General features: G+C 43.2%; 1 protein-coding gene across 3 annotated transcripts in view; it reads left to right on the forward strand.

Moving 5' to 3' along the window:
* Nucleotides 1-4,908: 4,908 nt before the first annotated feature.
* Nucleotides 4,909-14,348, forward strand: part of adad1 (adenosine deaminase domain containing 1 (testis-specific)) — a 132,935-nt gene continuing 123,495 nt past the window's right edge. For 2 of the 3 annotated variants that reach the window (XM_070871814.1, XM_070871818.1), the window contains exon 1: nt 4,909-5,004. The gene's annotated coding sequence lies outside the window, so the exon portion shown is untranslated. The other variant, XM_070871817.1, reaches the window with a different exon arrangement.

Here is a 14,348-nt window from a genome sequence, read left to right on the forward strand (position 1 = left end):
TTCTAATCTGTGGGAACCATTCTAGAATCTATGGAATTTTGGAAGATGACAACCAATGCATCCACTGTCTCTATAGCCACCTCTTTCAAAATCCTAGGATGTAGCCCATTAGGTCCAGGGGATTTATCGGCTTTCAGTCCCATTAATTTCTCCAGCACTATTTTTTTTACTAATTCTAATTTCTTTCAGTTCCTCATTCTCGCTGGACTTTGGTTCTCTACTATTTCCGGGAGGTATTTTGTGTCTTCTTCCGTGAAGACAGACACAAAGTATTTGTTTAATTTCTCTGCCATTTCCTTATTCCCCATTATAATTTCTCCTGTCTCAGCCTGTACTGTTGCTAATCTTTTCCTTTTTACATATCTTTTTACATAGAAGCTTTTACAGTCTGTTTTTATGTCTCTCGCTAGTTTACTCTCATATTCTATTTTCCTTTTCTTTATCAATTTCTTGGTCCTCCTTTGCTGAATTCTAAAATCCTCCCAATCCTTAGGCTTACTGCTCTTTTTGGCAACATAATATGTCTCTTCCTTTGATCTAATACTCTCCTTAACTTCCCTTGTTAGCCACGGTTGGATCATCTTTCCCGTGGGGGTTTTGTGCCTTAAAGGAATGAGTGTTTGTTGTAAATTATGTATTAATTCTTTAAATGCTAGCCATTGCTTGTCTGCTGTCATACCTTTTAATGTAGTTTCACAATCTACCTTAGCCAACTCTCCCCTCATACCTATGTAGTTTGCTTTATTTAGATTTAAGATCCTAGTTTCGGATTTAACTAAATCACTTTCAAACTCAATATAAAATTCTATCCTATTATGGTCACTCTTCCCTAAAGGCTCCTTTTCTACAAGGTTATTAATTAACATTCTCGTTGCACAATACTAGATTTAAAATAGCCTGTTCCCTAGTTGGTTCCTCAACATATTGATCTAGCAAACCATTTTGTATATATTCCATGAATTCATCCTCCACACTATTACTACAAATTTGGTTTGCCCAGTCTATATGTAGATTAAAGACCCCATGATTACTGCATTGCCCTTGTTACATGCACCTCTAATTTCTTGATTTATACTGTGCCCTACATTACCACTACTGTTTGGAGACCTATAAACTCCCACCAATGTTTTCTGCCCATGCTGTTTCTTAGCTCCACCCAAACTGATTCTACTTGATTTTCCGAGCTAAGATCCTTTCTCTCTACTGTCTTTACCCACAAATTCCAGAAGACCACAGTGTCTGCAGATACATTTGCCCCCGCCCACCCACATTCCTTCAATATGTAGATATGTTGGCTACAGTCAGTATGCCTGTAGTCATAGTCAACATCTTCACTGAGGCATACGAAAGTATGGGCTTTACACTAAACATCCATAAGACAAAGGTCTTCCACCAACCTAACCCTGCTACACAGCAGTGCCCCCCCAGTCATCAAGATCCACAGCGCGGCCCTGGACAACGTTGGCCACTTTCCATACCTCGGGAGCCTATTATCAGCAAGGGCAGACATTGACGACGAGATTCAACACCGCCTCCAGTGCGCCAGCACAGCCTTCGGCTGCGTGAGGAAAACAGTGTTCAAAGATCAGGCCCTCAAATCTGCCACCAAGCTCATGGTCTACAGGGCAGTAGTGATACCCGCCCTCCTGTAAGGCTCAGAGATGTGAACCATATACAGTAGACACCTCAAATCGCTGGAGAAATACCACCAACGATGGCTCCGCAAGATCCTGAAAATCCCCTGGGAGGACAGACGCACCAACATTAGGTCCTCGATCAAGCTAATATCCCCCAGCATCGAAGTACTGACCATACTTGACCAGCTCCGTTGGGCGGGCCACATTGTTCGCATGCCTGACACAAGACTCCCAAAGCAAGCACTCTACTTGGAACTCCTACACGGCAAGCGAGCAAAAGGTGGGCTGAGGAAACGTTTCAAGGGCACCCTCAAAGCTCCCTGATAAAGTGCAACATCCCCACTGACACCTGGGTATCCCTGGGCAAAGACCGCCCTAAGTGGAGGAAGTGCATCCGGGAGGGCACTGAGCACCGCGAGTCTCACCCCGAGAGCATGCAGAAACCAAGCGCAGGCAGCGGAAGGAGTGTGCGGCAAACCAGTCCCACCCTCCCTTTCCTTCAACAACTGTCTGTCCCACCTGTGACAGAGACTGTAATTCCCGTATTGGACTGTTCAGTCACCTAAGAACTCACTTTTAGAGTGGAAGCAAATCTTCCTCGATTTCGAGGGACTGCCTATGATGATGACAGTCATCCAACTCTCATTTGAATGCTTGCAGAAAATCCGCACTCAGTGTATAAGGCAGCAACTTTTTCCTTAGATGACTGATACTGTTTCCTCCTCGGTCCTCGAGCTGTGGTGCTGTGGTTGATCACAGGAACTCAAAGTATGGGGGAACTAAATAAAACAAATCTTACCAATCCATTCTTTGGTGGCTTGGAGCACCCTGGGGAGGGAAGAGAACCAATATTAGGAGATACTGCTTAAAATAAAAATGATGTTAAGATAACATCCATGACTGTTTAAACTTGAACTGCTTAGAAATAAACACGTTTCTGCTGCTTTAAGCCATTTTACCTGACAGTTAATCCAGAATACTAAAATTGACTTAGGACATAGTACAACACCTCCAGCCTATAGCAGAATTTTGACAGCATCCAGATTTGGGCTGACAACTAGCTCGTAGTTTTGCCAACATTCCTGCTTTTGTTTCCAGAAATCGGCAATTCCTCTCCCGCCTAGCAGCCCGAGAGATCAGCACTTTAAATTTCCCGCCACAATCCGGCTCAGGGAATCAGGACTCAGTGGGAGAAAAGTAGACTGAGGAATGGGGGAGGGATGGGCGGTCAGTGAGAGGGGACTGGGGAATGGACGGATCAGGATGAAGGGGGAATGGGTGCTCGGGGAGAGATGGCGACTAGAAAGTGAGAGTTCAGGGAAAGAGGGATACTGAGGAGTGGGGATCAGGGATGGGAGGTCAATGAGAAGGTGACTGAAGAATAGGAAAGAGAAGTGGACTGGGATTTGAGGATTGTAGCTTGGGTGGGGAGGCAGAATGGGTGGGATTGGGCATGGAGACCAACATTTCCTGCTGAGTCAGGACCAGCAGCGCCAAAGTGGTGAGTGGGAGCAGGGCGAAAGAGCAGCCAGTAAAGGGGTGAGTGAAACTTGGGGACTTTACTATGCGTAAATAGCGTAAGACTGTTTCCACTGATGAGCAAATAGGAAACGTGGAAACGGAAATCAAGGAGTCTCACTGGAAGCACCATAGGGGAAGGGAGGAAAAATATTTTTGAATTGAAAGCTATTAGATCCTGGGATCCTTCACCACATGTGACTATTGAGGTAGAGATTAAAACTGAATTTAAAAGAGAAGGGGTAAATATTTGAAAAGGAGGAATATAAAAAAGATCTGGAAGGAAATGGGGTTACAGAAGAGAGCACCGGCATTGGGAGCTGAATGGCCACCTTCTGTGACGTAATTTCCATCATCTTCATAGGAAGTCCCTCGATAACGAGGAAGACAAGCTTCCACTCTTAAAATGAGTCCGATTTTCATATCGTAATTTCCATAATTCAATGAAAACTCCTTTATTGACATTGAGCCCAGGGAGTCGTTTAGAAATGTTGGTGCTGAGCTGAATATATCCCATGTGAGAAGGGCCCCAAACACTGAACCCGCTGCCTTTTGGGCACTCTCTCCATTTGGTTCAGGCCAGTTTGACATGAAGTCCAAGGAGGTTTCCTTGCCCATGCTTGACTTGAAGCCATGAGACTTCATGGGGTCTGGAGTCAATGTTGAGGACTCGCAGGGCCACTCCCTTCCCCACTGTATACCACTGTGTCGCGACCTCTGGTGGGTCTGTCCTGCTGGTGGGACAGCACATACTCAGGGATGGTGATGGGGGAGTCTGGGACATTGTCTGAAAAGTATGATTCTGTCAGGTTGTTGCTTGACTAGTCTGTGGGACAGCTTTCCCAATTTTGGCACAAGTGCCCAGATGTTGGTGAGAAGGACTTTGCAGGGTCGACTGGGCTGGGTGTTCCATTGTCGCGTCCGAAGCAAGTGCCGGGTGGTCTGTCCGGTTTTATTCTTATTGTTATTCATACCGGTTTGTTGCAACTGAGTGGCTTGCTTGGCGATTTCAGGGGCAGTTAAGAGTCAACCACATTGCTGTGGGTCTGGTGAGGTGTCACAAATAGGCCAGACCAGACAAGGACAGATTTCCTTCCCTAAAGGACATTAGTATTTTACAACAATCCTATAGTTTCAGATCAGCATTACTGATACTAGCTTTTTTATTCCAGATTTATTTAATGAATTCATATGCTTATCTAGCCTCCCCTTACACACATCTCTGCTATTTGCCTCAACTACCTGTGATGGGGAGTTCCACATTCTCACCACTGTCTGGGTAAAGAAGTTTCTTTTAAATGGGATTTTTTAATTGGTGGAATTTAAACTCATGTCTCTGGATCATTAGTCCAGGCCTCTGGATTACGAGTCCAGTAACATTACCACTATGCTACCGTTCCCTTTACAAAATCAAGACATTTACAAAACTGTGTTTACATTTAAGAGGGAGAGACAATCCTTTAATCAAAAACGCGTGATTCTAGATGCATTTTCTTTTTCGAGGAGGGTAAAAATAATAATGAAGAGATGGCTGTTGCAAAATTAAAACAGAAACTGCAGTAAATGTTCAACAGGTCACGCAGCACATCTGAGGAGCTTTCGTCAGATGTCGGGCAGTTTAATTCGCCTTCAGCCAGCCACCATGGCGGGCTTGAGCAGCGAGGCGCTCTCGCGGACCCGCCACGGCTCTGAGTAATCAAATACCACGTGTCCATTCCAACCGCTCGCTTCCCGCTCTGGGGCGTGAGGCGCGTAACCGCGCAGGCGCACTGGCTTCTTGAGCGGGTTGGCTTCTGTTTCTGCGGAGAGCGGCAGTTTGTAACGGCGAGCGCGAGAGAGTAACGGCCGAGTGAGTGACTGATGATAACTTTACAGAAATAATGCTGTGGCTGTAAGCCAGAGTGGGGGAGTGCGACATGTGCACCCTGAGCAGAGTATCGTGGTCACACGTTTGGTGCAGAGCTTTTCTGTTTTTGAAACTTTACAGTGTGTCGTTTTACGGAGGTGCTGACGTGATGCGGCAAAGGGTTATATTTGTGGTTTTATATTTATTGCACCACTTTCTCAATCTGCATCTCGCAATGAGAGGCTGATAGTGCTGGTATCACGCCCCAGGTATGTTGTATACCCGGGCCTAGGGCCCCAAGCATAATGGGTAGAAACTTACATGGGATATACTGCACAGAAACAGGCCATTCGCCTCAATCAGTCCATGCTGCGTTTATGTTCTCCCGCCATTCCTGATTAACTATCAGCATAACCCTCGATTCCCTTCTCCCTCAAATGCTTAGCTAGCCTCCCCTTAAATGCATCTTTACTATTTGCCTCAACTACTCTGTGGTAGCGAGTTCCATATTCTCACCACTTTGGGTAAAGAAGTTTCTAATGCATTTTGTATTTGATTTGTTGGTGATTATCTTATATTGATGACCTCTAGTTATGCTGTTCCCCACAAGTGGAAACATTCTGTATTTACTCTTATCAAAACCTTTCATAATTTTAAAGACCTCTATTGAGTCACGCCTTAGCCTTTTTTCAAGGGAAAACCCCAATCTGTTCTGATTAGGTATACCCTTGCCTTTCTGGTATCATCCTCGTAAATCTCTGCACCCTTTCCAGTACCTCTATATCCTTTCTATAATATGGTGACCAAATGTGGTCTAACCAAGGTTTGATACAATGTTTAGCATTACTTAACTACTTTTAAATTCTATCCCTCTATAAATAAACTCAGTGCTTGGTTTGCTTGTAAGCAGTGTTGTAGGGCCATTTTTAGAAGTAGGCACAATGCATATCATGCACAATATTTTCTTTCTAGGGAAGTATGCTCCTCTAAAACAAACTGATTTTTGACATTTAATTTGGTGCATTTTCCTGGGCTTTGGAGTACACTTTGACTTAATTGTACACATAGCACTTTGATGTGTAGAAACACATTATACAAGCAAAACACACAAAATATGCTCAACAATTTGAAAAATATTGATTTGCTCCTACTTGCTTTCTATTGCCCAGAGATTTATTTTTATACTGCTATTTTTTAATATCCTGTGCCATAGTTTTGTTTGTGGTACCTCAGCATATGCTTTTTGAAAATCCACATATACATCGACAACATGCCCTTTCCCTAAGCACTCTGATGATTTTTTTCAAGAAATTCAGGGCTGGAATTTCTACTGGGGTTGCTGGATGACTGCCCAGTTACTGCCTGTTTTTGCCAAAAAGGCACATTACTGCCTGTTTGACACCTATTTTACTCCCGATTATCACTGGCGGTAATTTCGGCCTACGATTACCGCCGGCGTTGCTGCACATCGCTTACTGACGTTTCCTGCCCAAAAATCGGAACAAAATTCCCATGCAGCGCTAATTTCCCTAAAAATGTTGTTTTTAACCGCCCGTTATCGCTCAGGATCGGAACCACCCATTTTTTAAGGTACTTTGTCTCAGTGTTATGCCACCATTTTTTCCCCCTCTGTTGGGGTGGGGGGGGGGGGGGGTGGCTTTCACTCCCAATATATATTGAATGAGGACAAGAAGAAACAGGAGCATTTGATCAGAAACAAACGATAATCAGTGGGGCCCAGCAATCTCGAGGCCTCATAGAAAATATTGCAACTGAGGTTTAAATTTCTGGCTTCTTCAAATTGTTTCCTGATTTCTGTTTTATTTTGCCATGCTTTCAAAGAAATATTATTACCCTGCAATCTTATAGAAACCCTCCCTTGCTTTTGCAGGGTTCCCAACTGTTGCCACTCACTCACAATTTGGAGAACATTAGTGTCTTGTTCAGTAAAATTCTATTACTTCAAAATATCTCCCCTGAATTTGCAAGGTTCGGCTGATTTAATTTTATTCGATTGCAAAATCTGCCCTGAATAAAGATGGAGTTACTACTATGCAATCCCCTCCCCTTCCCCCCCTCCCTTTCTGTTCTGAAAATGTTGAATCTTGCTGGAGTACCCCGCGGGTACAGTGAACCATCTACTCTGCCTCAGCCAAGAGGACATTCTCATGTGTAAGCCTAGATAGTTAGTGTTAACAGGCTGTTTGAGCATTGGTGGGTGGGGGGAGTTACTGGACACGAGTTGAAACCTTGACAAATTGTTAAATCACTGCAGATTTAACAAATGACAATCTGCATATGATTACCAGAAAATACTACACCTTATGAAAGAGAGATTTTTAAATTTATTTTTCAGTTTCAGTGAAGGGGACACATCCAAAGCACAATAAACTGTCTTTTCTTGTTGTAAATTTTCACTGACTATTGTGTTTTCCCACATTTTCTGTGGTATTTTGGATTTTTTTCCCCCAACAGGTGGGTTGGTTTCTAATAGCTGTATTAAAAACTTAATATGTGGCGAACAGTAAAACCTGAACAGTACAGTTACCAAGGACACCGGCAATCACACATTTAAAGTTGTGTTTCCTAAAACTAGTTCCTCCAGACAATCAGGTGCTGTCGCCATAGGTGATATGGCACCTTGGGGTGCAGTGCTATAATCCCATGACTGTCGATTGTCGCATAGCATTGGCATTGACGGTCTGGGTATTCTCCCTCACTGCTGCAATCAGCTGTGCCATGTCCTCCGATTGACGGGCTGCTAAAGCTGCATTGTTTGTGGACAAACCCAGCAATGACTTGGAGGAGTTCTTGACTCAAGTTGATGCTCATCCTGGACAGTCATACCATGTCCGGGTTCGCATCTGCCTGTCTCGCAGCGTTCCCACCTTGCCGGATCAGCCGCCGCGGATTCAGCATGGAGGTCGGTGTGCACCGCTGCATGCCGCTTGGTCCCGCTTCCTCGGACCGGAATCCAGGAAAGTTGGATTCCGATGAGGAACCGGTGGCCGCAGGTAGAAAGAACCCTTCAAGTCCCGCCACCTCTCCCTCTTCCTGCACCACCACCATGACAAAGTTTTGAGGAGTGTTCTCCTGCTCCTGCATCATCATCTCTTCCACCACCATCTCTTCATTTCTCATTCCCTCCAATGACTCCTCTGGGAGGGGCAGGCGGCTCCACCTGTGCAATTGCAAAAACATTATCATAGGCAATCCCTCGAAATCGAGGAAGACTTGCTTCCACTCCAAAAGTGAGTTCTCAGGTGACTGAACAGTCCAATACTGGAATTACAGTCTCTGTCACAAGTGGGACAGACAGTCCTTGGAGGAAAGGATGGGTGAGAAGTCTGGTTTGTTGCATGTTCCTTCCGCTGCCTGCGCTTGTTTTCCGCATGCTCTCAGTGACGAGACTCGAGGTACTCAGTGCTCTCCCAGATGCTCTTCCTCCACTTAGGGCGATCTTTGACCAGGGACTCCCAGGTGTCGGTGAGAATGTTGCACTTTATCAAGGAGACTTTGAGGGTGTCCTTGAAACGTTTCCTCTGCCCACCTGGGGCTTGCTTGCCATGTAGGAGTTCGAGTAGAGCGCTTGCTTTGGGAGTCTTGTGTCGGGCATGCGAACAATATGGCCCGCCCAACGGAGCTGGTCGAGTGTGGTCAGTGCTTCGATGTTGGCCTGATCGAGAACACTAACATTGGTGCGTCTGTCCTCCCAGGGGATTTGCAGGATCTTGCGGAGACACCGCTGGTGGTATTTCTCCAGCGATTTGAGATGTCTACTGTATATGGTCCATGTCTCTGAGCCATACAGGAGGAGCCCTGTAGACCAAAAGCTTGGTGCCAGATTTGAGGGCCTGATCTTCGAACACACTCTTCCTCAGGCAGCTGGAGGCTGCGCTGGTGCACTGGAGGCGGTGTTGAACCTCGTCGTCGATGTCTGCTCTTGCTGATGATAGACTCCCGAGGTATGGAAAGTGGTCTACGTTGTCCAGGGCTGCGCCGTGGATCTTGATGACTGGGGGGCAGTGTTGTGTGGCGGGGTCAGATTGGTGGAGGACCTTTGTCTTACGGATGTTTAGTGTAAGGCCCAGTATGCCTTGGTGAAGATGTTGACGATGACTTGGAGTTCAGCCTCTGTGCGCAAACGCAAGCGTCGTCCGCACACTGTAGCTCGATGACCGAGGATGGGGTGGTCTTGGATCTGGCCTGGAGGTGACAAAGGTAGAACAGGTTCCCACTGGTTCTATAGTTTAGTTCCACTCCAGCGGGGAGCTTGTTGAGTGTTGACTGTAAAAACATAACATTAATGGTTGGCGACAGGGAAGGAGAGGGTTGGGGTCACAGGTTAAAGGGGAAAATTCAATTTGCGCATGCTTATATGGCGAACAAACATATATTACCAAGAATCATTACATGAAACTATCATAAGCAAAGTAGACAGAAACTACATGACATAACAAAACTTGAGTCCTAAACAGTAGTTGTTTTCCAAGTGACCGTGTGATCAACCAAAAATTCATGTCAGAATTAACAACATTTCGTGCTCCCAGCATTACATTACAGTCTACATTATATTGCCATAACATTGGATTACATGACCGCATTACAGGCCACGGATATTGCAGACTTGCCCTCTGCCAGAATCGGTTTGGCAACATACGTGGCGGCATGATCATACGCTCCCGTCACGGCTGTAGCATGTTCCTCTAGGTCTGTTAATTGGAGAGTCTTCGGCGGACATTCGCCAGTTTTGCGGAGCTCTGCCCTATTGCCAGCTAATATTTTCTGCAAAGGTGACAAAAAATGTGTAAACTAATTTCACAGCTACTAATACGGAACACATACACACACACACACACACACATATAACATAGACATCTCCAATTAACCGTCCCCAGTCCTTTTTATCAACGAGTGCACCATTTAAGTTCTGTTAGCATGCAAGTGTTGCATGATGAACACACAAAATAATACAATGAGATCGATGATGGGAAATTAAAAATGTAACCAAGCTTTACAACATAATAAAACATGACACTAAAAAGTAATTAGTCAGTGCATGATATAACTTAATACTTACTCTCGCAGACCCAACGATGTCATTCCACCATTTGCGGCACTGGTTCGGCCCACGCATCACGGGCGCGACTGATGATACCGCCTCATTGATCTCTCGCCATAACCTTTGATAACACATTTGGTGCAGGTTTTCCTCGCCCACGCCGTGTTAGTTGATCCCAGCGGGCCTCCACTTTGTGGGCTTCTTCAGAGAAAAGAATGGCCCCCCTTCTCCTCCTCCCACCTACCTCCCCCTCCACTTCCATAGCTTGTTTTTCCATCTTATTTTTACTGATTTTTTTTTTATATTTAAATTTAAATATTTCTTATTTTTTATGATGTACTATTAAGTTATTATCAATTACTACTGAAAATAATCTTCTAAATTCTTTTATAAACAAATCTTATTAAACAGCTCTTCTCTCTCAAATCGACCCATCTCTGCACTTTCAAAATGTCCAACTCTGCACATGCACAGGGTCAGCTTTGACCCCGAAATCGCAGGAGAATGCCCGCGCATGCGCAGAGAAGAAAAAATTGCACGTTTTCTAGAGGGGCTGTTTGCCTTTAGTAAGGCAAGCAGATCGCCGACTTTTAGGCCCTCTGCTACCGCCACCGCCGAGACTCGAAAATCGCAGGAGTGCGCAGCAACGGTATTCCGGTGGTTCAAAAGATGCAACCGCCGGAATGCAGCTAAAAATTGGGCGGCAGCAATCCCAGTGGAAATTCTTGCCCTCAGTTTTTAAAAAGTCAAGAATGACCTAACCTTCATAAATCAATCTTGATTTAGCCCAAGCCCATGTTATGGATTTGACACCCGCAACTGAGTTAAGAATAACTGGCTTATAATTTCCTGTACTTGCATTTATCCAGCTGCTGTCTATCATCCTGACCAACAGCTCTAACATGATGTCACCTGAGTAATCAGTATTATAGCCACTCAATGTATGCATTTTACTTATCACATGTATGCAAGAGTAAAGGTTCACAAAATTAATAACCTATTTGCATTCTTTCATATTTGTTTGGACATCTCCAAGTTCACCATTTAGTTGGATAGGAGCATTTAACAATCACTGCCCTCCACCCACCTCTCCCCACCCCCACCAGATTGTACTTAGTGTTTACATGCCTTAGTTTGGAGGATGCGTAGCGAGATAGTTGTGCTTAGTCACTGATTTATTGGAAGTTAGAGAAAAGCCCACCATCTAGAAAATTAATAATTAAACATTGTATTCACACTTTCAGATGGCAGAATAAATAGCTGAAAATTTACAAAGCCATTCACAATGTCAGTCGAGATGAGGGAGACTATTGTGTGAATATTAATTCATCCATCCAGAAAGATCCTAAATGCCCAGCATAACTTCCAATGGTTTCTTTAATTATTCCAGAGTTTCACTGTCCTACCCAGAGGTTAATTCCATGTATTAATTACACTTTGTGTGAACAAGTTGAAATCAGTCCTAAATTAGTTAATTTGAACCTATTATCGCCATGTCAGTTTGCCTTGAAGTAATATTCTGTATTTACTTTTACTATCCCTCTATAAAATCACTTGCTTTCAAAGTTGAAAAGCACAGGTTACTCCAGTTTTTCTTCATAGCTCAGCCCACTGACAGGAAGAAACAGCTTTATTACTCTTCTGCCTTCTTCCAGGGCTTAAATATCTCCTTTATATCTTGGTGACCAGGACTGGTCTGACCAAAGCATTATGGAGTTTAAGCATAACTTTGACTCTCTTGTTTTGGCTATATATTCTGCATTCAATTTGTTTTCTTTATTGCTCTTAAACAGTAATTGACTACAAAAACTCTAAATCTCTCAAATCCATCTTTCGCTATTTCAGTGCCACTCATGGAGTACTCATTTATTTTTCCTCCTTTACCAATTTGCATTAAGCTTCTGAATCAAAGCAGTTGATGCAAATTAGAAGCAGTAGGGGTTCCATTCAACATAATCTCGAGCAGTCTCCTTTCAACCAATTTATTATACATTCTAGGTTTTACTTGAATGCCACCTTTTCTGAACAGACCGTTGTTAAATGCTGTTTGAAAGTCTAGATATATCATGTAGGGAATTCTATAGAACTCTTGAGATGGTTGTTGTCTCCAAAAAAACATGGAGATTTATCGAGCAGGATTTACCCCTTCTGAATCCATGCTGGCTGCTACTTACCAGCTTATCATCATACAATTTGCTCCTGATAGTTCATTTCATTATTTTACCAGGTACTGATTTAAAACTAATGGCATAATGACCATCAGCATCTCAAATGTTATCCCTTTTCCTTAATAATCAGGATAAATGTCATTCATCCCTGAGGATTTATGTTTCTAGGACTTCCATCTCAAAACTGTAAAATGTTTTAAATTTTAATCTGATTATTGCTATTTAGGATGGACATATTGCATCTAGACAAGACTTGGAAAAAGAAAATGTTGGTTTCATTAATATCTTGTAGAATTGCTACCTCATTGACTGTCCTCAATGTTAAAATACTGGCAATAATTCTTGCAGTAGATAGGCATAAATTCAACAAATAAGTAGAAATTAGATTGATTTATTGTTTGAAAAAATCTCGGAAATGAATGCAAATGATATACAAATACTAAATACATTAATGGTCTGGAAATGGTTCGAGTTTGCTAGGTCCATTCCATTATCTACATCATTTGTGCAAGAAGAAGCCCTTGTATTACTCAACAAGTTTTTTTTTAAATTCAAAACTTCCAGAAGTCAGTGCGATTACTTAAAAAAAATGACAGCATTCACTGTGAAAGTCAAGAGTGTAGGTGTAGTAGATACGATTGATTGAAAAGAGAAATTGTTATAGGTAGTTTGATCTGCTTGATAATGTCAAAGTGAAAGTGAAAATTGGAAAGTTGAGAAGAAAAGCAAAAAATGTTAAGTTTCATTTTTTGGTACCAGTGACTGGGTGGTTGGGGGTAGAAATGACAAGAGCTGTCATTGGAAAATGCAAGAATTCTTATTGTTCCAAAAACACGGATAGTCTTCATCTTACAATATAACTGAAATAATTTGTTCCTACTTATTATTGCCGCTGAGACACCCAGTCCAGATGAAATGCATCCTAGGTTGCTGAGAGAAGCTAGGGTGGAGATAGAAGAAGCTATGACCTCAATCTTTTAATCCTCCTTGGATATGGGAATGGTGCCAGAGGACTGGAGGATTGCAAATGTTACACCCATGTTCAAAAAGGGTAGAGGGATAACTACAAGCCAATCAGTCTAGTGAGACTGATTGAGTCCCTTGTCAAGGACAAAATTAATTCTCACTTAGAGAATTATGGGTTAATAAGGGATAACCAGCATGGGTTTATTTAAGGCAAATGGTGTTTGACTAACCTGATTGAGTTATTTGATGAGTAACAGAAGGTTGATGAAGGTAGTGCAGTCGATGTTGTATAATGGACTTTCAAAAAGCATTTGATAAGGTACCACATGACAAACTTATTCTGAAATTAGAAGCACATGGTATTAAAGGGACAGTGGTAACTTGGGTATGAAATTGGCTAAGGGATAGGAGACAAGAGTTGTGGTGAATGGATGTTTTTCTGACTGGAGGGAAGTATGCAGGATTAGGAAGATTGCTTTTCTTGTATATAAATAACCCGGACTTTATACGGAGTACAATTTCAAAGTTTGCGGATGAAACTTGGCAAAGTAGTAAATAGTGCAGAGGATAGTAGCAGATTTCAGGAGGACATATACATACTGTTGAAATGGGCAGGCACGTGGCAGATGCAATTTACTGTGGATCAGTGTGAAGTGATGCACTTTGGGAGATACAACATGGAGAGGCAGTATAATCTAAATTGTACTACAGGTGCAACGTCCCGAATCTGGAACTCCGAAAACCGGAATAGTTCGAAAACCAGACATTTTGCGCATCACAGATGGAGTCGTTCGGAATCCAGAATTATTGTCTGAAAACCAGACATTTTTGAGGCGGCCAACAGTGGGGTGGTTTAGTTTGGTAGGAGGAATAAGGAGGCTTCTTATCAGTAAAAGGTGCGGTGGCGTGAATTGGTGGGCGGCACGGAGCGACTTGAAGCGGCAAAGGCCGAAATCTGGCATGGATTCAATCGAGGATTCCGGATTTCAGACAAGAAAATCAATAGTCTGAAATCTGGAATCCTCGACTGAATCGGTGTCGGATTTTGGATTTTGCTGGATTTCGGACCTCGCTGCTCAAAATCCCGGCACAGATTCAGTCAAGGATTCCAGATTTCAGACTATTGATTTTCTTGTCTGAAATCCAGAAAA

The sequence above is a fragment of the Pristiophorus japonicus genome, chromosome 2, assembly GCF_044704955.1.
Source record: "Pristiophorus japonicus isolate sPriJap1 chromosome 2, sPriJap1.hap1, whole genome shotgun sequence".
Taxonomy (NCBI): Eukaryota; Metazoa; Chordata; class Chondrichthyes; family Pristiophoridae; genus Pristiophorus; species Pristiophorus japonicus.